Source organism: Polypterus senegalus, chromosome 7, assembly GCF_016835505.1.
Source record: "Polypterus senegalus isolate Bchr_013 chromosome 7, ASM1683550v1, whole genome shotgun sequence".
Classification (NCBI taxonomy): Eukaryota; Metazoa; Chordata; class Cladistia; order Polypteriformes; family Polypteridae; genus Polypterus; species Polypterus senegalus.
Genome location: NC_053160.1, coordinates 141671241 through 141693265, shown reverse-complemented (window position 1 = coordinate 141693265; position 22025 = coordinate 141671241). Strand labels below are relative to the sequence as shown.

Below are 22025 nucleotides of genomic sequence, written 5' to 3'. Positions count from 1 at the left end.
ATTTCAAACATTTGTGCAGCATTTACCCTTAACAATTTTCCATCCTGTCCCTATGTTTTTGTTGAAGAACACATTTTAAAGTAAAAGCCTTTATTCACTTTACTAATTTGTTTCATACTTTTAAACACTTTAATCATGTCACCTTTTCAACTCCATGTGCTTAAGCAGTAAAGGCTTTATTTCTCTAATCTGTTTTCATCACTGAAATCTTATAGTTGTGGAATCAGCCTAGTTCCTCTAGTCTGGACTGTTTCTATCACTGCTACATCTACATTCTTTTTTAAAGACTAGAGACCAATACTACATAAAATACTCCAGGTGAAGCCTCAATAGTGTGTCATATACCTTAAGCCTAATCTCATTTTACTGCTACTCTACACATAGCTTTTGTGTTTTATGTAGATTAAGACAGTGACAAGTCCACTATGACTCCTATGTCCTTCTCATAAGGGGTACCTCGAAGACTCGGACCTCCCATTATATTTACTTACATTAAATTTCATGTTTGTAAATTGTGGGTTGAGCCAATTATGAAAGTAATAGATGAAAAGAAAATTGAACTCACCAGCGTCTTCAAGAATATAATTACATTTATTTAAAAAGCGCTATGAGTATCATCACCAGAATATCTTTTAGAATGCTTTATTAGAGATAATGGGCTTCAGTTTTGGCCCATTTGTACAAATACACATTACATCAGTTTTCTTTACAATAGTTACACTTTTTGTTCCTCTTTTCTCATTCCAAAATAATGTGAAGCTTGGCTTACCTCACTGTGGATTACATTTGCTATGAGAATTGCAGTGCTTCAACTTGGTGTGACTTACATTTTAACATTTAAACCACAGTTTTGAATTTTCCTGTCTGAATCTTCTAGTTACTCAGCCCCAATCTGCAATTTATTAATTCAATTATATTATGACTAGACATTAAGCCCGTTACAGTAACGGGCGCTAGAACAGTAGTGCATAAACATTAGTAGGAGCAGTCTATATTAAATGGCAAGGGACCTTGACCTCATTCTGTTTCTTGTCTTAATTTTTTTTGTCAAAAATATTTTTGCAAGAAGCCTAAAGTAAAATAATATTAAAAATAAAATAGAAACGTATATGACAATACAGTAAGTATAATTAATATTGCCTTAGTGTAAAACTTTGTATTAATCTGTAATACACAATATCTGAAGAAGATGTTGCTAGTAGATATGTCCGTAATATTTTCTCTTACAGTAATACTGGCTTGTATGTGGCTGTAATATGCGTCAGTGTATTGTGTGCCTTTAAATTTCTCTCGCAGTAATACTGGTTTGTATTTCCATAAAATGCCTCTAATTTTCTCTGACAGTAATACTGGCTTTGATATCCGTAATAGGCCTATGACTTTAATTTTCTGTCACAACAGTGGGCAATCAGCAGAGTGTCCCCAGCAACTGATGTAATGCGTGGCGTGCAGTTGATAATCGTGACTGTGTCGTTTTCCCAGCAAGTACTGTGCAGTACCCCAGCAAGTATTTTAATCTGTGCAGGCGTGTAACTGATTATTTTATGTGTGACGTCTCCCCAGCAATGGATTTTATGTGCGCGGCCGCGACTACCTAATCAGAACTCTCCCCAGCAATGATGTCTTTTATTTGCTTATCATGCGGTGCCGCGGCAAGGCCATTCACTGTGTGCCCAGCTTCGAGTGTGTGTGCGTCCAAAGTGCTGTGCTCATGGGCAGGGCACGGTGCAATGTGCGTTGCGGCCCCGTGCATGCGCACTTCACCAGAAGACACACACACACAGACACTTGGACGCACACAGGGCTTTTATTAAAGAGGATAATAGTGTCATCAGTGAGTGAAGTAAAAGCTTGTTTTATGTTTGTTGGATAGAAATATCAACTGTTTTTTTTAAAACATCGTATGTTGTAATTGTAATCACGCTGAGCATTCTATTCAATACAGTTACGCAAATGACAATAGAATATGAACGATTATATAAAACAGTAACAGAATGCACTGTTCAAGATTACCTCTAATCGCTTGTTGCATTTTGTGACTTATTTAAGTTCAGCATGTGTGTCAGTGGATAAAGATATCACTGTTGGTGTCCTCAGACAGCTAAATGAATAAGTAACTATTAAGGAAATGTTTATTGGAAATTGAATGAATAGCTGAGATGATGTTCAAAAATAAATTCTTATTAAACAAATAATTTGACTTACAATTTCCATCAAACCTTCTGTTCTTAAAGACAGATGTACTTTATGTCCAATAAAACAAGTTTATAATTAGTAAGCAGTCTTCACATTAATGTGATATTTGTTGCAACCAGTTACTTTGTCTTTTGCTGAACTTGTCAGACTTTGTTTTATGTTCAATCTTATATATACATACATACACACTGACCACTTTATTAGGTATACCTGTTTAAGTGCTTGTTAACAGTAATATCTAATCAGCCAATCTCATGGCAGCAACTCAGTGCATTTAGGCCTGTAGACTTGTCAAGACGACCTGCCGAAGTTCAAACTGAATATCAGAATGTGGCGTGTTTGTTGGTGCTAGACGGGCTGATGTGAATATTTCAGAACTGCTTATCTACTGCGATTTCACACACAACCATTATTAGGGTTTACTGAGAATGGTCCAAAAAAGAGAAAATATCCAGTGATTGGCAATTCTCTTTGCGAAAATGGCCAGAGTGGTTCAAGCTGATAGAAGGGTGACTTTAACTCAAATAACTGGTTGTTATATCTGAGGTAAGCTGAAGAGTATCTGTGAAAGCCCAACACGTCTGACCTTGAAGCAGATGGTCTACAGCAGCAGGAATCTACACCAGGTGCCACTTCTGCCAGCTAAGAACAGGAAGCTAAGGTTCGTACAGGCTCACCAAAATGTGACAATAGAAGACTAGAAAAACATTGCCTGGTCTGATGAGTCTTGATTTCTGCTGCAACATTCAGAGAGTAGGGTCAGAATTTTGGCATCAACAACATGAAAGCATGGATCCTTCCTGCCATGTATCAGCAGTTCAGGCTGGTAATGGTGTGGGAGATATTTTCTTGGCACACTTTGGGCTCCTTAGTACCAATTGAGCATTGTTTACAGTAAATGCCACAGCCTACCTGAGTATTGTTGCTGATCATGACCATCTGTTTATGACTGCAGTGTGCCCATTTTGTAATGGCTACTTCCAGCAGGATAATGTGCCATGTCACAAAGCTCAGATCATCTTCAGCTGGTTTCTTGAACATAACAATGAGTTCACTGTACTCAAATTGCACAGTCACCAGATCTAAAACCAATAGAGTGCCTTTGAAATGTGGTGGAACGTGAGATTCGCATCATGGATGTGCAGCTGACAAATCTGCCGCAACTGCATGATGCTATCATGTCAATATGGACCAAAATCCCTTAGGAATGTTTCCTGCACCTTGTTGAATGTATGCCACAAAGAAAAGTGCAGTTCTGAAGGCAGCCCAGTACTAGCAAGGTGTACCTAATAAAGTGCCCCTTGAGTGTAGACTCAAAATGAACTAATGGTGTGATCATAATTGTTGACTACAGTCTCAGTTATATATTGTAGTCATGCTGCATATTATCTGTTAATTCATTCTGAGTTTATTGAGATAAGGAAAGTGAAGTGAGTTACATTCACTAATCCCATCACTGGGGACTGGCGATGTGTTGCTTGCTGGTTAGCATGTAAGAAATTTGCTGTTCTCTGTTAACAAGACAATAATGACCCTATAAACCTGCAAGGATAAAAAAAATGTTAAGAGTGTGATAACCTTTATTGATAGTATCATTGTTTAAAACAGTCGATGAACATGTAAACATTGCAGAAGACCAATGGTTCAAGGCTGAGCTCAGTGATTCCACTTGGTGTAAATGCACCTCCTTTTCGGTCTCACAGCAACTATTAATTGTAAATGTGTTTTTAGGGTGCCATACTCTCAAATTTTTGTAAATGCCCTTTTAAAGGGAGGCAGTCCACAAAGAAATGGCTTATAAGTGAAAGCATCAGTGGCTTCTCTGTCATTAATATTTTAATAGTTGTAATTCTTTACTATAACCCTCGTATATAATTATGTGTAGTTGATAAATGGTCTTGTCTGGTCTACAAACATGTTGGTCTAAAGTCATTTCAGAAGCCTGAGTGAGTGATACTGATAGGCAGTCCTGGAGAAAACTAAGGCTTGCATGCTGTAAAGTATAATAATATCACTTAGCAGCCAAGTGCATAGAGAGATGTTTGAAGTGGGAGACATAAATTATATATTGTAAACAGTGTGCTGTGAGATATGCTATAACCAAGCACTCAATTAAATTATGATAGGGTCTTTTTCTTTTTTTAATGGTGCAGCATGTTATGTGCCCTGGTAAAACTTTTAAATACCCTTTTGATAATGTCTTATTAAGTTTATTTGACACAGCAGCTTTGTACTAGGTGGTAATGGAAGATTTGTTCTGAATTGTATATGCTGCTCCATTCTTCAGACTTTACATAGCAAGAGCACTAGTTCTTGTTATGCTACAGCTAGGTTGGGTGATTATTTATTTGATTGCAAGTTTTCCATTTCATTCATCCACACGTTCCCATATCCTAGACCTACATTTTAAATGTGCAATAAACATACAGATACTTTTGAGTCTAACATTAAAACATTAAATAATCAATGTTTGCTGCCGCAGGCAAATAGTTTCCTTTTTTTTCAAAACCCCTGTATAACAAGTGGGAACATATTGATCATTTTATTCTGTTTCTCATTCTGAACTTTAGTATATGCCTCTTCAGTCAATAAAGACAGATCATGGGTATATCTTTTTTTGGCTTTTAATTTTTTCCCCTTCAATTTTTCTTTTTGTTGCACTTCTTGTACCTTATGCTTTAGAATCAAGATACATTTTTGATTAATCACAAAATGCTTCAGGGTCACCATGAGCAAATGTGTTTGTGGAGTGTCAGCTGATACTGTCAGATAAATGTTTTAAGCTTAGCCAAGGTTCATGCCCCAGCTTACGGCTGTGCCAAATGTCCCGTCTTGTTAAAAAAGATAACAGCTCCTCTAGAGGTGACCGTGCTGTTTGTTTAGTGAAAGTGCTGACCTTGCCATATGGGCTGGCACTTGTGTGAATTAGTGACGCTTTTTATTTTAAGACATTAAACTGTTAGCTTCTGTGTTGTTCATAAGGATAATAACATCTCAGTTCAGGACTTAAAGTATTCTCTTCCTGACAACCATTTTATATAAAAAAAAAAAAGCATTCAGCTGTATGTCAGAGCTGATTTCTTAATGGTTAATACTTCCAACATGTTTATTTACACAGAGACAAGAGTATTAAATTATTTTTTATATTTCTGTGGATTATATCATTTTAATTAATAGAGTGGAGTCGCTATATGTTGTTGGGTTTTTTCCCAAAATATGTAAAAGTGCACCGTTTAATGAAAATGCTTCCTGAACAGGTAAATACAGATTGTTGGACAGAAGTCATAGGAGGACATTCTGATAAACTTTAAGCCACATTAAATAAAGTAGCTCCATATGATTAATAGGTCTTCAGGAAAGAAAACAAATTCTGTACAAAATGATGGTTGGAAGTAGGAACATCTGCTTGTCCAAGCAGGGGAAGGAAAGGAGGGGCCGAGAAACTATTCAAAGGATATCTGAAGTAAGCATCTGATAATGATGTGCTTGGGATAACTAATGGAACATGATACTTCTTGCTGTTCCAGGGATTATTTATTAGTGTGTTTTAACTTGTGCTGTTAACACAGAATTTCACAGTCACTAAACCTGTATTTTTGTTTGTAAATCTGATTTGCCATAAGTAACTTTTTTTTTTTTGATGCCATCAAGTGAAATTCTCTGTATCTGCAAGAACTATAATTTATCTGTATAAATTTGCCATTTAGGTACTTTGAGTGTACTAAAAATTATGATTTACTTTTTTTAAAATAAAATAAATGTGAATAGTGACATATTTTTAGCAACACTATAGGAGGCTTTCTCGTTTAATGGAAAAAGGATGTGTATATCATTAAAAATTCAACCACTTCCATTTGTTGAGGCTGAAAGACAAATGTAATATGCCTATACAGTATAATGTTAAGCTAGAGGGTCTATGCATATTACTAAAACAAATTCAGTTGCTAAATTTAACATTTCAACCACTGCTCAATGATTTTAACAGAGGCTGAATAAAAAGAGCTTGGTAGAAACATGGCTCAAATGCGTGCTACAATATTAATAGGCACCTTGAATCTTGTTCGATTTATATGGTGCCTGAAGGGAATTTGCTTTTTTTTTCTGTTTTCCATGATTGATCCTGAAATATGCTCTGTGTTTTATGTTTATACAAGAACATTTCTTTTAAACTCTGGCAATAACATCAGGTTCACTCAAACATAAACTTTAATCCTAGATCTTAAATGTAGCTCAATATTTCGGTGTACCATTGTAAGATAAACTAGTGATTGATTTTGTTATAATAAATCACTTTATTCATATAATCACGTTTTTCATGAAAAAGTTTTGAAACTTAGAGTAGGTTTTATACTGTATATTTCCAGCTTCTTAAAGCAACAGTTCTTCCAAAAAAAAAACAACTTTTTTTTTCCCTTAAGAAACCAGAGTACTGTGCTTACAGTATTAAATTCAAGTTGGATTATTTAGCTCTGTTTCATGGGCTAATGCTAAACCAGTTATAATAGAACTTACATGTCCCAGTTAAGCAGCTCAGTAATTAGAATACTGAAATCTCCACACAGATCTTTTAAATCCATGTTGTTAGGCATTATGGACTTGTGCATAATTATACAGATTAATAAAATAAAAATGCACTAATATCTTTTGAATAAGCATTTTAGTGTAATTATTGTTTATCTAAGTACTTTTCTCGAATTTATGTTGAATTTGGAGAAAGATGCCGATTTTGTGAGTGAGCAGCTACACTCTTCCCCTAGCACATGCACTGTTTAGACAGAAGTCTGAGAAGTGAGTTAACTATACAGAATAGAGGAACACAAAAAAGTGTTAATTATATAAACCACCTTACTCTGATCTCTGGAAGCAACACACCATCCATTTAAATACTTGAGGCTTGCTCTATGGTGCTGACAGCGACTTCACATAGCTCCAAAATAAACCTGTACATACATATAAGGCATACTTGAACACAAGTTGAATCAAATAACTATGTCAAATAATTCATTTAGAAGTTTCAGCTATACAAAACCCTTCATAATATTATATGCATTTTTCACATCACCTCTTAAAGTGTGTTTTAATAAAGTGAAACACATCAGTTAGTTAATAGTTCTTAGTTTGTTCCCCAAAGTCCTGTGATGTTTTTAGTGGTTCGGTATATTTTTTCCTCTATCTTTATTATTATGTAATTTTTGAAGTAAACAAGCTATATATATATATTATATAGTCTTAGAACGTCTTTTCTTTACTTGGACCTTTTCCAGAATGTCATTCTTTTAGCATTCTGAATCACATCAGTCCACTGTATTACTGTGAGCAGTGACAATACTTGGTAACTCTCAGTTCCTTCTTTGTACAGTATATATACTTTTGAGTTTCATGCTTTCCCATTCTCTAATAGTATGTAATATTTTTACTTCCTATATGCAAAAACGTAATTTTGTATTTTTTATTTAACTATAACTAGGGGGCTCTCCAACCTCCGGGTTTGGTTAACCGGATATACAATTTAAAGAGATTGTTATTTTCATGGGAATTGTTACATGTGCATTATTTTCACTTTTACTTTAAAACTTCAGTTATAACAACATTTGAAATTAAGTTTTCTTCAAAATTGCATTGAATTTTGATTCCATGTTTGGATTTATATTGTAATAATGCAACATATAACTGCCCTTGAGTGAATTTCATTTCTTTCTCTCTAATAAATAAACCGACTTTTTCAAAATTTTGTCCCTGTGATTTGTTAATTGTCATAGCAAAAGCTATTCTAATGGGAAACTGTAAATGTTTTAATACAAATATCATATCAAGATCTCCTTTTGTGTCTAATATTATTTACGGAATATTTATTACATTACCTTTCTTGTCACCTGTTAAAATTTTTAATGTTACAATTGTTCTACCAATTTTGAATACAACTAATCTTGTTCCATTGCATAGTCCATCACTCGTACATAAATTACACAATAACATTATGATACATCTTTCTTTCAACAGTAATTCGGCTGGTGGAAGACCAGATGGTGTGAACGCTTGTAGATATTCTATGGGATATTGTAAATTGATGTTTTCATCTTCCGCACAATCACCACCAACTGCTTTAGCATAGTCTATTGATATAGATTTAATCAATTTGCTGTGTAACCAATCGACAGTTTTCATTGATCGTTAACTCGTTCTACTTCATCATTTCTCGTTGCCACATTTAGATGAATGGGTGATTCTAAACTAGATCTTCATAAGTGTGTGTGTGTGTGTATGGATGGATTGCTGTCTCTGTTCATGTTAAGTGCCAGAATGCACCTGGTGACTGTGGTCTTGTTTAAAAATAGTTGTAAGTAGGTCATGACTTGAAAGAATCTTATGGCAAAAGTCTCCGTCTCGCGTAACTTGCTTCCAAAGATTGTAAGTATGGTGTGACTTGAAAGAATCTCATGGTAAAAGTCTCCCATCTTGCGGGACTTCCTTCCAAAAAGTCTCTTCAAAAAGTGACGTCTTTTCCCAAGATTTTTTTATTACTATAGAGAGATCCGTCACATACCTATCCAACTCTTAACACTGTTCAAGTCCATCTTTAATGATTTTGGTTAACTCTAGGCTCTCTGCTACTCTTCCTAGTTTACTGTACTTACCATATTTAACCAGCTTGAAAGTTACATTTTCACTAAATCATTTATATAATTTTAAGCAATTACTAGCATATGTTTAATATCATTTGAAAAAAGCTATATGCATAATAACCTGTTTAGGGCTTATGCCAATTTTCCACCAATATACACCCTTCCATTTCCACTTTTTGTTGTATAATTACCAGCCTTTCATCAGGTACCTTATCAAAAGCTGTTTGCAAGTCAAGATACCTTTATCGCATACATGAATATAATGAAATGCTTTTGTTAGTTTCTTGTAAAATTTTATGGTATTAATGAAACACTATCTATACCAGTGTTGCAGTGTATATTGTTCATTCTTGTGAAATTGATTAACATAGGGAAACAAAGCTCTAGTTTATCCAGCTTCTCAATAAAATAAGCCTGTTTTGGCTATTAGTACTAAGGAGTAGCAACAGTCTAATAAGGCTGACTGACCTAGTTCAACATGCTGTCAGATCCCTCGAGAGTCATACTACAGCACCAGTCTTTGGTTTTGATTATTGTGTAAACACTCAGCATTTTGCTGTCCTTAGTGAACCATTGCTTCTATGAAATATGAGTCCCATTCCAATTCCAAGAGGAGTTATGTGGTTGACATAACAATGACAGTAAACACCACAAGAAAAAGAGAAGAGAGATAGAGAATGCGAAAGGTATTGTAAAACTGGTCATGATAATCGCCACAATTAAAATAGAAAGACAGATACTAATTATTATTAAAACCCAAATTTTGGGTTCTGCAGCTGAAGACTCTACAGTTGTTTAGTTTATCCTAGGAATCATTGGAGTGTCAGGTGTCTCACAGTCATCACTGAACCACATCGTGCCATTTTTATGGAACGATATAATTGAGATTCTATCCAGATACATCCAATTTCCTTATAGTCGGGGGGGTAAGCCAGGGTCATAAGGCATTTTGCATCAGTTGCTGAGTTTTTTTTTTAATGTAAGCTCTTTCATTCTATTAATCTCCATCTAATATGTGATGCTCAAATGCACCTACATGATGCTATCGCAAGGTGACCTGGCTCAACTCATGATTCTTTCATTTTATCAAGCAGTAATTTGTATTATCTTTCTTTGATGTGATCATAAATACTCCTCTCAGAAACTGGCTTCTGGCACCAGTGAATCTACCCACAAACACCACAGGAAAGGAGTGTGATGGTGCGGGTCAGCTCCATGCTCCCTTCTTCCATTTTGGGATCCACTTGAACCTGACACAGTTGATAGTCATGACCAGAATGAGCTTAGCAGATTTAGGTAAACACACCAAGGAAGGGGATGATGAAAAGTGTTAGGGTGCTTTTATTAAAACAAATCAAAACAAATGTCCAAAAATGCAGTGCTCAAAAATGCAATAAATTAATAATACTATAAAAACAGCTGGGATGTGGAGGTTAAAAATCCATCACAAAAATAATCTATTAAAATGAGGATAAAACTGTCCTTAAAATTACTCTGATATGGTTATTTTGATATTATTTTTATATTTCATATCTATATCCATAATTTTGGTAGTGGCAGTTTCCTGCATTCACACTTTTATAGTGAGGATGTGGCACAGCTGCAGCAATCAGCAGCTTCTGGCACCAATTATGGTCATGGGTGATCTTGCACATGTGCACTAAGTGCAGGGCCATCCTCTCCCACATCGCACACGGAACCACTCTAGCCAGGTCATCAGCTGAAGACGTGAGTCTAGTGATTATTTCTTTAAAAGGTGCCATTCAGCCGTAGAACTCACATGAAGTGTTCCTAGTGAGCCACTGCCCAACCCAAGGTCTGTGCACGTCACTGGTATTATGGACTAATCAGGGACTTCTCATGGTCTGTGGTCCTGAAATAATGTAATAAATACAAAGTTGATTACTTACTGCAATTTAGCAGAGGTTAGCATTTACCTTTTCTTCGGAATTGGAATTTGCTCATTGTTCAAGTGAAGGAAAACTTGTCTAATCATATTAAGCCAAGAGGCAGGCTTGTATGACAAATTATTTTGTGTAAATGATCTGGAAACAGAGAATTTCAATAACCATTCTAGTCTTAAAGAACTAACAATTTCTAAGGCTGTTGGATGCATTCCAAGAGTAAAATTGTTAGTGAGGAAAGTACTTGGAGGAAGGTTAGAACAAAGGAGGTCAAGAATGAGACCATGGAAAACCATATTTGAGGTACATACAGTATTTGTAGTCGTCAAGTAAAAAGTAAGGCGAAAACTGGATAAAACAAATTCCATGAACTATCTATTCAGAAAACGCATGTCTGTGATGATGCCTATATGTCAGGGCACTCTGAAATACAATACATAATCAGTTATCTAATGGAAAATATTGAAATTATTTGCTTTAGTATAACTTGTTTCAGATTAACATGCATATAGTTTTTGATGTATCCTTTCTTTACTTTTGGAAGGTTTAAGATTAATTGCTATTAAATTACTTATATAAAAATAGTAATACAAGTACAAAACACATAACACATCTATAAATTTTACAGATTTTTTTTCCAGAGGTTTTAAACTGAATACAATACTCTGATATGGTTATTTTGATATTATTTTTATATTTCATATCTATATCCATACTTTTGGTAGAAGCAGTTTCAGACATTTATAATTTATGGCAGAACTGCAATATAGAACTTCATATTCTTCCAGTGAGCTCACTGAATTTTGCAACATGTCTCTTTGACACAGATAAGATTTACCTTGAGGTATCTTTGAATCTTCCTGAAATCTGATGTTTTGAAGGAACACGTAACCATATTCCAGTAGAGACTTTTGGCTGAAGGAGAAAATGAACACCACTGCCTTAAATATGTAGATTGATTGACTAAAAGTTATTTGTGACTTCCTGGGGTACTGTAAAATAGCTTTTTTTTTGCTCCTTTGAGAAAAAAAAGTTTACAAATCTGTTGTGTACAAAGTTTGCACAAAGTAGTGGAAACATTTTTATTTTCCATTGTACAAATGTTTTACATAGCAGAAATAACCTTACACTCTCGTATAGTTTTTTTTTTCTTCTTCTTAAAATGAACAGTGCTTTGGTTTGGTCTTATTTCTAATTGCAATTAATTCAGCTACACACTTAAGCAAGTATTTATTTTTTACCATAATGTACTCATATGGAAACTAACAAGCCGTATGATATTTTTACCTTAGGGTAACGCTTTGTGTCATCCTCACCCACTCACTTACAAGTTTACCCTTTTAGCTGCCAACAGGTTATCCGTTACTTTGTGTGTGAATGCCTGACCCCATTAGCACATTCCCAGATAGTGCTGGGCCCCTCTTATCGTGTCTTTCTCATTAATTACACTCCGCTCCCCTTATGTGAGCTATTGCAATGCAGCATCACCTTCACCAACCATGACATCCCCTCTAGCCAAAGTTCAAATGTGAAAAGGTTGGAGGAAGACATTGCACTTCATCTGCATGCCTTTATACTGATTGATACCATATGACTGTTACATTAAATTTACTTACAGTATTATTTATGAAAAAGTATTTTTTTGGTTTCGTTTAAATATAGTTGTAGTGAAAGACACCACTGTATAACATAAGCTAAAACATCATTTACACCCCAAATTTCTTAAAGTATGACTATGTAATTAGTTAGTTTATAATATGCAAATTCAGCCTTCAATCTGCTATGAATGAGCACATTAAACATTTGATTTTACTAAAAATACATTTATTGCATTCCAGATAGTAATAAAAAAAATTATTAAAATGTAGCTTGTTTAAATTTACTAAGTCATTATTAGATAGAGAAATACCATTAGTAAAATTGTTTACATTTTTGTTAGTTGAATGAATTATTAAGCTCAATCAAATCATTGCTAAATACCTTCGTTTGTCAGGTATTTTCCACCTATAAATACACTTTAAACATACTAGTTGTAGTTCACCATAATTGTAAGTTTGCCTTTTTATGATTGTCATATGATTTGTTTTGTATTTTTACACACTGGCAATTTTTCCTGTTGAAAGACAATTCTGTGTGGCCAAAGGCAGTAATATATTGTTGTATATAGAAAATCTGTTATTGTGAATTTAATGAATGTGAATTCTTTCAATGTGTGGGAGGTGGAAAAATGTAATTTTCTTGAGCTGAAATGTTTATTCCATTAATAGAGGGAATAGCTATGGTGCTTAATGTAAGTACAGAACTGTAATTATTTCATCTACGTTAATATTCCATCACACACACACACACATATATATATAAATGTATTTTGTTTGCTTCTTAGTATCACATTTAGCACTTTGTAAAGCTAATGAAAAATGAGAAACTGACTCTCTGTGTGTCTGGATATGAATATTTTTCTGTTGTAGTGTCCCTTCAGGCATATTTAAAATATCTTACAAAGTACAATGCATTAACAAGAAAAGCAAAGTCTACAAAGTGCAAAGGGAATAGTAGGAAAAGAAAAGCCAGTCTAGAAACAGATTTTTCTAAACTTTTTATGTATTAATTCCTATGAAAATAAATAATCGGTAATATATAATTATTAGTTTTTTGATGAAACAATAGGGAATCTTTTCAGATTTGTATTACTTGAATCTAATATACTGTATGATGGGAAAATGATCCTACTTCCCCACTATCTACCTGGTAGTATTAATTTAAACCTGTTACATCAAACATATAAATAAGAGAATGCAATTCTTTTGTCTGTTATCAAAGGTTTTTTTTTCTTGTAGGGTCTTTATTATGTTTTCCAACATTTAATGGTTATTCTAACTATTTAAAGAAACATATTTAGGCTGCTAGATGAGGCACTGGTTGGTGTCAGTACTGGTTGTCTCATACTTCCAACGGCTTTGGAGTAAATCCGACCTCAGTGTGACAATTGTACGTGTTCTCCATCTTCATAAACTTTAGGCAGAGTACTCCATTTCACCTCACATTCCAAAGATGTGCATGTAAGGGTAATTCCTGACTTTAAATTGGCATCATTTGAGTGTGGATGCATGTGCGCGAGCAATCCCAGTAATGTACTGCCAATGCTCTATGGGTGGTTTCCACTTTGTGCTTATTGATATCTTGTTAGGTGATAATGTAAGCCTTATTCTTCAAGGAATTTTCAGCTAAAGCAATGCCTCATTCAGAAAATTTTAAACCTTCTGACACTGTAGCATTTTTTTTTGAAAACAATAAAAAAAACCTTTTTATTCAAATAAATAAGTGTGACCACTTAAAACAGTATGAAGTCAAAGGCCTTATCTTTCTAGTCTGAAACAACTTTTTTAAAGTGTTTCATATACATTTAAGGAAAACTTGCAAATCAATGTTATTGTATTACTAGCAAAATACCCGCGCTTCGCAGCAGAGAAATAGTGTGTTAAAGAAGTAAAGAAAAAGAAAAGGAAACATTTTGAAAATAACGTAACATGATGGTCAAAGTAATTGTTTTGTGTATTTGGCGGCAGCGTCACGAAGTTGTTTTCGTAGCTGCATCAGAAAATGTACCACGACGTCTGACACGCCTCCTTTTTAGTGTTTTCTCACAGCTTGGATTGCTGCTGTTATAATCGGTTTGAGTCTACATACATACATATATATATATATATATATATATATATATATATATATATATATATATATATATATATATATACATATCTTCATATACATATCTTCATATATACATACCTATCTACATCATATATACACACACAAATTATATATATGTGTGTGTATATATGTATGTGTGTGTATATATAATTTAGATAGGTGTGTATATGTATATATATATATATACACACATACATACCTACATACATACATACACACAGGTATATGTATGTGTGTGTATAGCTTTGGTCACTGAGTGCAAGGGAAAAATAATAAAATGTAGTCTATAAGTTATTAAACAGTAAAACATTAATGTTTTAAGAAGTAAAGCTACATTGAGCATTACTGGAGTGGTTTCGGGTAAACTGCATTTTAAAGACGGTGTAACACAACAGGTAAGTAGTACTAAGGGGACACAGTTTGGAAACTTGTTAAGGGTAAATTTCGCACAAACATTAGGAAGTTTTTCTTTACACAAAGAACGATAGACACTTGGAATAAGCTACCAAGTAGTGTGGTAGACAGTAAGACGTTATGGACTTTCAAAACTCGACTTGATGTTTTCTTGGAGGAAACAAGTGGATAGGACTGGCGAGCTTTGTTGGGCTGAATGGCCTGTTCTCGTTTAGATTGTTCTAATTCTAATTAATTCTAATTCTAACAGCAGCTAAAATGTATATGGATGATCTCTCGGTAGTAGATCCGTTTTGTAAGGCGCTACACGACGGCTGTGGTATAGAAATTACATTTTCTATGTGAACGTGTAATGTGCCTTACCAGCATTACCAGCAATTAAAGAAAATTAGTTTTGTGCCCTCTGCAGTGTTAAGAGAGAAAGGCTTTGGTTTGGGATAAAAGGAAAAAAGGTGTAAAGAAAGGAAAGTTGCCTTTTTCTTTTATATAATGTAGAGAGATGTCTTTGCTGACAATATGAGCGCCTTTTGGGGACCGTCGCGGTGGGTCTTATGTAGACTGGTGAGACATCCCTGCCATTAATCGGCTGTGATGGCACTGTTGGTCCTCCACTCCTGTGCGTGTCTTCATAATCCGAGCTGACGATCTCATAATCGTATACGTGCAAAAGAAAGTGCGAAGCGCCTTAATATTAGTTTGCCGCGGTGTAGAAAAGGGATCCCGTGTTTGCACTTGTCTGGGCTATAGCTCAGGGGGAGGAGGAAAAAAATTAAAACTGCTCACTTTGACTTAAGGCAGAAGCACAGTCAGCGTCTCAAAGGCCGGCACAGCTATGCACGTGTGCCGGCTGCTCAAGTTTTGCTGGGCAGGAGACGCCACTTTTTGCAGACACGTTCACGTGATCAAAAGTCTCCGCGCTTGGAGGTCATTCCTATATATATATATATATTGGCCTCGCTCACTGAGTGCAAGGGAAAAAAATAAAATGTAGTCTATAAGCTATTAAACAGTAAAACATTAATGTTTTAAGAAGTAAAGATACACTGAGCACCAGTGGAGTGGTTTCGGGTAAACTACATTTTAAAGCCGGTATAACATAAAAGGTAAGTAGTACTAACAGCAGCTAAAATGTATATGGATCATCTCTTGGTAGTTGAAAAGAAAATCATTTTTGTGTCCTCTGCAGTGTTAAGAGAGAAAGGGTTTGGTTGGGGATAAAAGGAAAAAAGGTGTAAAGAAAGGAAACTTGCCATTTTCTTTAATATAGTGTAGAGAGAGGTCTTCGCTGACGATATGAGCATCGCGGTAATTTTAACTTAGTTACAAAGTGATCAAAACTCTCATTTATACCCTGCGTCCTCTCATTAAACTTGTATCCCGCATTAGCCTTGGGCATGACAAACGGCAGCAGCAGCCTGTCTATGAATTTAATTTAAACTTTAGGTTTAAACCGTGCTTTGTTTTCGAAGTAGCTGCACTCATGAATATGCTTGTATGTGTTTGACCGATGTTGACTTACTAATTTTGGTCCTGAAGCCAGTCATTTCATCAGTTTTGGGCTGCCGACACCTTTTGTTGGTACTCAAACTCGTACTGCTAGTGCTAACAGCATACACAGTTTCTGTGTTCGCTGTAACATGTCTTGCATTTAGATGGTACCGTAAGGTTGAAGTGCTTGGGTGGTATGCAAACTCCTTTTTGCACAGTTTGCATAAAACCACGCTTTTATCAAGGCTTCCGTAGGGTAGTCTTTTGAAATGAAATTTTCCTCAAATCAGTCCTAGCAACACGCTTTCTTCCGACTCTTACATTTTTGTAGCTCTGATGTGTGCATCAATGTAATCAGTGTACCAGGAAATCATGCATTGACAGAAGTTCCCCTTTGCTTGGAATGCAAAGTGTGATTAAATGCGTTATTTTTTAACGCGTTATGGAGCACATGCATCGGAGCTTCTCAGCTGTGCTTGTGCTAAGAAAAGGAAACATTTTAAAAATAACGTAACACGATTGTCAATGTAACCTTTTGTAAGTAGTGCTTGGAGGATTCAGAGTGTAGAGAAACTCTAGAGACAGCGTGTGTATTAACCTGTGGATTTTTCTGTGAGTATTTGGTGGCAGCGTCGCAAAGTTGCTTCCGCAAGACTGCGTTAGCTACGGAGCTCAGCTCAGAGCGAAATGAGGTGAATGGGAGGGGAGATGATGACGTGACTCCCCCACCCGCCTTAACTGTCAATCCCCCACAAACACAGTCTCTCGGAATTTGCATAAGCACAGCCCTTCACCAGCAATTTTAACTTATTTACAAAGTGATCAAAACTGTCATTTATATCCTGCGTCCTCTTCTATCCCGCATTAGCCGTGGGCATGACAAACGCCAACGGCAGCCTGTCTATGAACTTAATTTAAACTTTAGGTTATACCGTGCTTTGTTTCCAAAGTAGCTGCAGTCATGAATATGCTTGTATGTGTCACTCGCTTGCTTCTTATTGTTTTGCTGCCTTCTCAATTGTATAATGCATGTTTTCTTCACCGCTTTTTGGAGCTGTTCCTTGTTTTCTATGTACTGCGTTGACAATCAGTTCACGTGATTACGTGGGAGACGTGATGATGTCACACGAAACTCAGCCCCACACGGCCATCAAACTCAACTCCATTACAGTATATGGAGAAAAATAGGTTCCAGTTATGACCATTACGCATAGAATTTCGAAATGAAACCTGCCCAACTTTAAGCTGTAAGGAATGAGCCTGCCAAAGTTCAGCCTTCCACCTACACGGGAAGTTGGAGAATTAGTGATGAGTGAGTGAGTGAGTCAGTGAGGGCTTTACCTTTTATTAGTATAGATAAACATCCACCCATCCATCCAAATGTGTTTCATGTTAAAAAGAGAATGTGATTTTTCATGAAGAGCACTCAAGTGAAAATATATAATAAAATAGGTCTAACTGCCTTTAATGAAAAATTGTTTAATTGTGTAATAGTGTTTTTTATTAAGTGAAAAAATTGAAGATTTAGCGTTTCTAACTGTTGTGCCTCCCCAAAGAAAAAAAACATTCTGCGCTTCTCTTAATTATAATTTACATTGTTATCTATTGACTGTCTAATATCTGTAATTGTATAATTATATTTTAAAACTTGGATGGACGTTTTCATTGGGTACTTAAGAAATTTTAATATCGGCAATATGTTTGTATCCTTCAAATATTTTCAGCTCAACTTTAACTACCTTTTTCTGATTTTATGCAAGTTAGAATTTTTAACTCTTGCCCAATTTTCCTAATCTTAGTATAGTATAGTATATTCTACTGTAGATATTGGACAATTTTGCAATTAAAGAATTAATAGGCTATATTTTTAAACGATATCAATGTTTTTCAAAAACGATCACCTTCAGGATATTTCATTAAAAATTTTGGATAAAAGATACTCTCCTCATCAGTTTGTGCAAAGCATTGTGTTAATCAATTATAAATTGTACACTATGTAATTTATCTTAGCTTAAGTTATCTAAAGTGTAACCAGATCAAAACCCTAATTGACAGCAATATCATCAGGTATCTGCCTTGCACAGTCATATATTTTGGGATTGTGCCATACTCTGGGAAACATTCTTAGCTTACCTGTCATAGAGTGTTGGAAACTCACTAACTTTTAAGAGTCTTAAAGCAGTACCTGGTTTACTACCTCATGACATGATATTGAATAATGAAAAATCTTTTGTGATATCTTATACTGCATGTCTTGGTCATTGTCCAAATTTTTTCAATTTGAATGAATCCAAGTCTATCCACTGTAACACAAGTGGAAAAAGGAGGACCTAGTTAAAGGTATAAAAACTATTTCCATATGTGTATTTGTGTAAAGCTTTTATAGAATTTTCAAGAATTTATGAATGATTTACTTATGTTAGCATACTGGATTGCTGATCCTCTGTCAGTCTTTTTGAGGCCTCAGTATTTGTAAGGGCCCACTTCATATTGGGTTATCCTGTTTCACAATTCTCCAGATTGTTTGGGGATGGAAATCATGTTGCAGTGATGTAAAAGATGTCTGTATATGTGTTATATATATATATATATATATATATATATATATATATATATATATATATATATATATATATATATATGTAGTAAGAATGGACGCTGTATAGCACCCGACACGGGAGGCACGTGTAAAATAAACAAACTTTTATTTTTCTACGCCTTCCCCGTACCCACAGACACAACACAGTCCCAAGCACTTAAGCACAGCACTCTTCTTCTCTTTCTGGCACCACCGATCCTCCCAGGCAATCTTGTCCTCCTCCTCCTCCTTACCCGACTCTGTCACCTGAGTGGTGGTTGCTGGCTGTGTTTATAGTTCACCCAGAAGTGCTCCAGGTGTTTGATCACCGAGTTCTGGCTACACTTCCGGGTGTGATGTATAAGCTGCACACCTGGGCTCAGGGGTCCCAAACACAGCACCCCCTGGTGGTGCCTGCAGGACCCAACAGGGCTGCGCCCAACTCCAATTCCCAGGGAGCCCTGTGGGAAACCGAGGCACTGCTCCGCCCCAGGGGGGCAGCCATCTAGTGTCCAGAGGGATATATTGCAGTGTCCAGGGCTGCTCCTCCTGAATATAGTGTGCAGGGGCATCCCGGCTGGGCATAGACGCTAGACACCTGCCTCAATATATATATATATATATATATATATATATATATATATATATAATCCTCCTCGATCGGGGTTGCTTCCAGAACCCCCCGCGATAGACGAAAATCTGCGAAGTAGAAACCATATGTTTGAGTAGTTATTTTTATATATTTTAAGCCCTTATAAACTCTCCCACACTGTTAACATTATTAGAGCCCTCTAGACATGAAATAACACCCTTTAGTCAAAAGTTAAACTGTCCTCCATGACAAGACAGAGATGACAGTTCTTTCTCACAATTAAAAGAATGCAAATAGATCTTCTTCTCTTCAGGAGCAGAGAATTTCAGAGGGAGAGGGAGAGAGCGCTCGCAAAGAAAAGCAAACAATCAATACTTGTGCTTTTAAGTTTGCCGCGGCATTTTTTAGAGGAGCGTCAGTATCTTCTAAGCAAACAGCCTCTGTGCAAACTGCCCCACTGCTCACATCTCCTCCGTCAGGTGCAGAGAACGTCAGAGAGCAACAATCAAAAAATCAATATGTGTGCTTTTGTGCTTTTAAATATGCCAAGAACCGCAATAAAGCGGCATTTTTTTAGAGGAGCGTCAGTATCTTTGAAGCAAACAGACTCTGTGCAAACAGCCCCTCCGTCAGGCGCAGAGAATGTCAGAGAGGGTGAGAGAGAGGCAGAGACAAGCAAACAATCAAGCTGCGCGCGGGATGCATATCTTATAGCATTGAGGAGTTTTAGTTAATATGTAATACATGCTCTGATTGGGTAGCTTCTAAGCCATACACCAATAGCGTCTCTTGTATGAAATCAACTAGGCAAGCAAACTGAGAAAGCGTGTAGCATACATTAAAAGACCCACTGTCTGCAGAAATCCGCGAACCAGCGAAAAATCTGTGATATATATTTAGATGTGCTTACATTTAAAATCCGCGATAGAGTGAAACCGCGAAAGTCGAAGCGCGATATAGCGAGGGATTACTGTATATATATACATGAGGTATGTCTATTAAATACCGAGACTGTGATTTCACCTAGTAAACAAAGCAGTCAGAACCGGTTATAACTGCATGCCTGGTGACATTGAACATGCCTGAACCTGCATGACAAGCAGCAACACTTTATGATGTTCAGTTGATTGTGAGTCGGCATTTAGTTTGATTGTGTTTTCTGTAGTGTGCCGAAAAAAATGCTATGTTTATAAGTTGAACAACAAGTCAATTTCAAATTTTTTGTAAAATTGCACAAAACACCAACAGAATGTTTTGATATCAAAGGTGTACTGTTGGAAGAATAGGTTCCGGAAGGCACAACAGTTAATCAGCATTATTATAAGGAAGTTTTGATAAAGCTGAGAGAAAAAGTCAGAAAAAATTGGCGGTAACTGTGGGAAAATGGTTTCATTCTTCACCAGGACAATGTACTTGCTCACATAGCACTTTCTGTAAAGCAGTTTTTGACCAACAAGCACATTACTGCACTTGAACATCCGCCGTATTCACCCGATTTATCACCGTGTGACTTTTATCTTTTCCCAAAAGTTAAATCAGTGCTTAAAGGAACACGTTTTGAGTCAGTTGATGCTGTAAAGAAGAAAACGGCGGATGTGTTAAAACAGCTGACAGAAATTGATTTGCTCCATGCCTTCAGCCAGTGGAAAACAAGACTGCAGCAATGTATTAGTGCAAATGGGGAGTATATTTAAGGGGACAAGCATTAAATTTGTAATACATGTAAATAAAGGTAAGTTATTTAATCAGTCTCATTATTTAATAGACGTACCTCGTGTGTGTATATATATATATATATATATATATATATATATATATATATTATATACTATATACTTTTTGCAGTTTATTTCAAGTTCTATTTACTTTTTGTTTTGGCTTATATGACTTCGTCTCCAGTGCAGTTCCAAGGCTTGGTTTTAGACATGGGAATAATTAAAAAATCAATATATTATGTAAAGTTCTTTGTCCTAAACAGGAATAATTTGGTAGTGAAAATAGAAGGTACTTTAGTTACATTGCTGATTTGTTTATAAGGACTCAAACTTGCAACCTAAGGCAATGAGCAGTAAACGTCAGTATTTCTGGTTCACTACCCATTACCAACAACTTTTTGTGTGACTCTACATAGATCTGTTAAACTCCTGGTGTCATAGGAATGTGTAGAAGTACCGTACCTTGATTTATGCAGCCTGTATATTTAAATGGGAACACTGCTGGTTTCTAATAATTGTATTAAACATTTTACAGATCATTTATTGTGTACTCGAGTCGTTTTGCATCTATCAATGCATTTCCTGTAATGCTCTTCTAGTTATCCAATTCCGGATTGTGGAAAAACATGTGAAAACTTTAGACATCTTTGCAGAGCTCAAACAAAATTACAAGTTATCTGAACTAAAAAAAGAGGCAGCTGCCAGTATAAAAATTTCATCACACTTCTGTCTACCATATTTATATGCTCTTTAAAAAAAATGTGACCAACCTACTTTGAGAATCTAATAAATATCTTTGTTTCT

The 22025-nt window shown here is 35.7% G+C and overlaps 1 protein-coding gene and 1 long non-coding RNA gene across 3 annotated transcripts in view; one reads left to right on the top strand and one right to left on the bottom strand.

Moving 5' to 3' along the window:
* The window catches only part of LOC120532884, a 103692-nt gene that overhangs the window by 36083 nt on the left and 45584 nt on the right, over positions 1–22025 (bottom strand). The gene's annotated exons all lie outside the window — the stretch shown is intronic.
* Positions 1–22025, top strand: part of fam172a (family with sequence similarity 172 member A) — a 716959-nt gene that overhangs the window by 666055 nt on the left and 28879 nt on the right. The window lies entirely within an intron of this gene.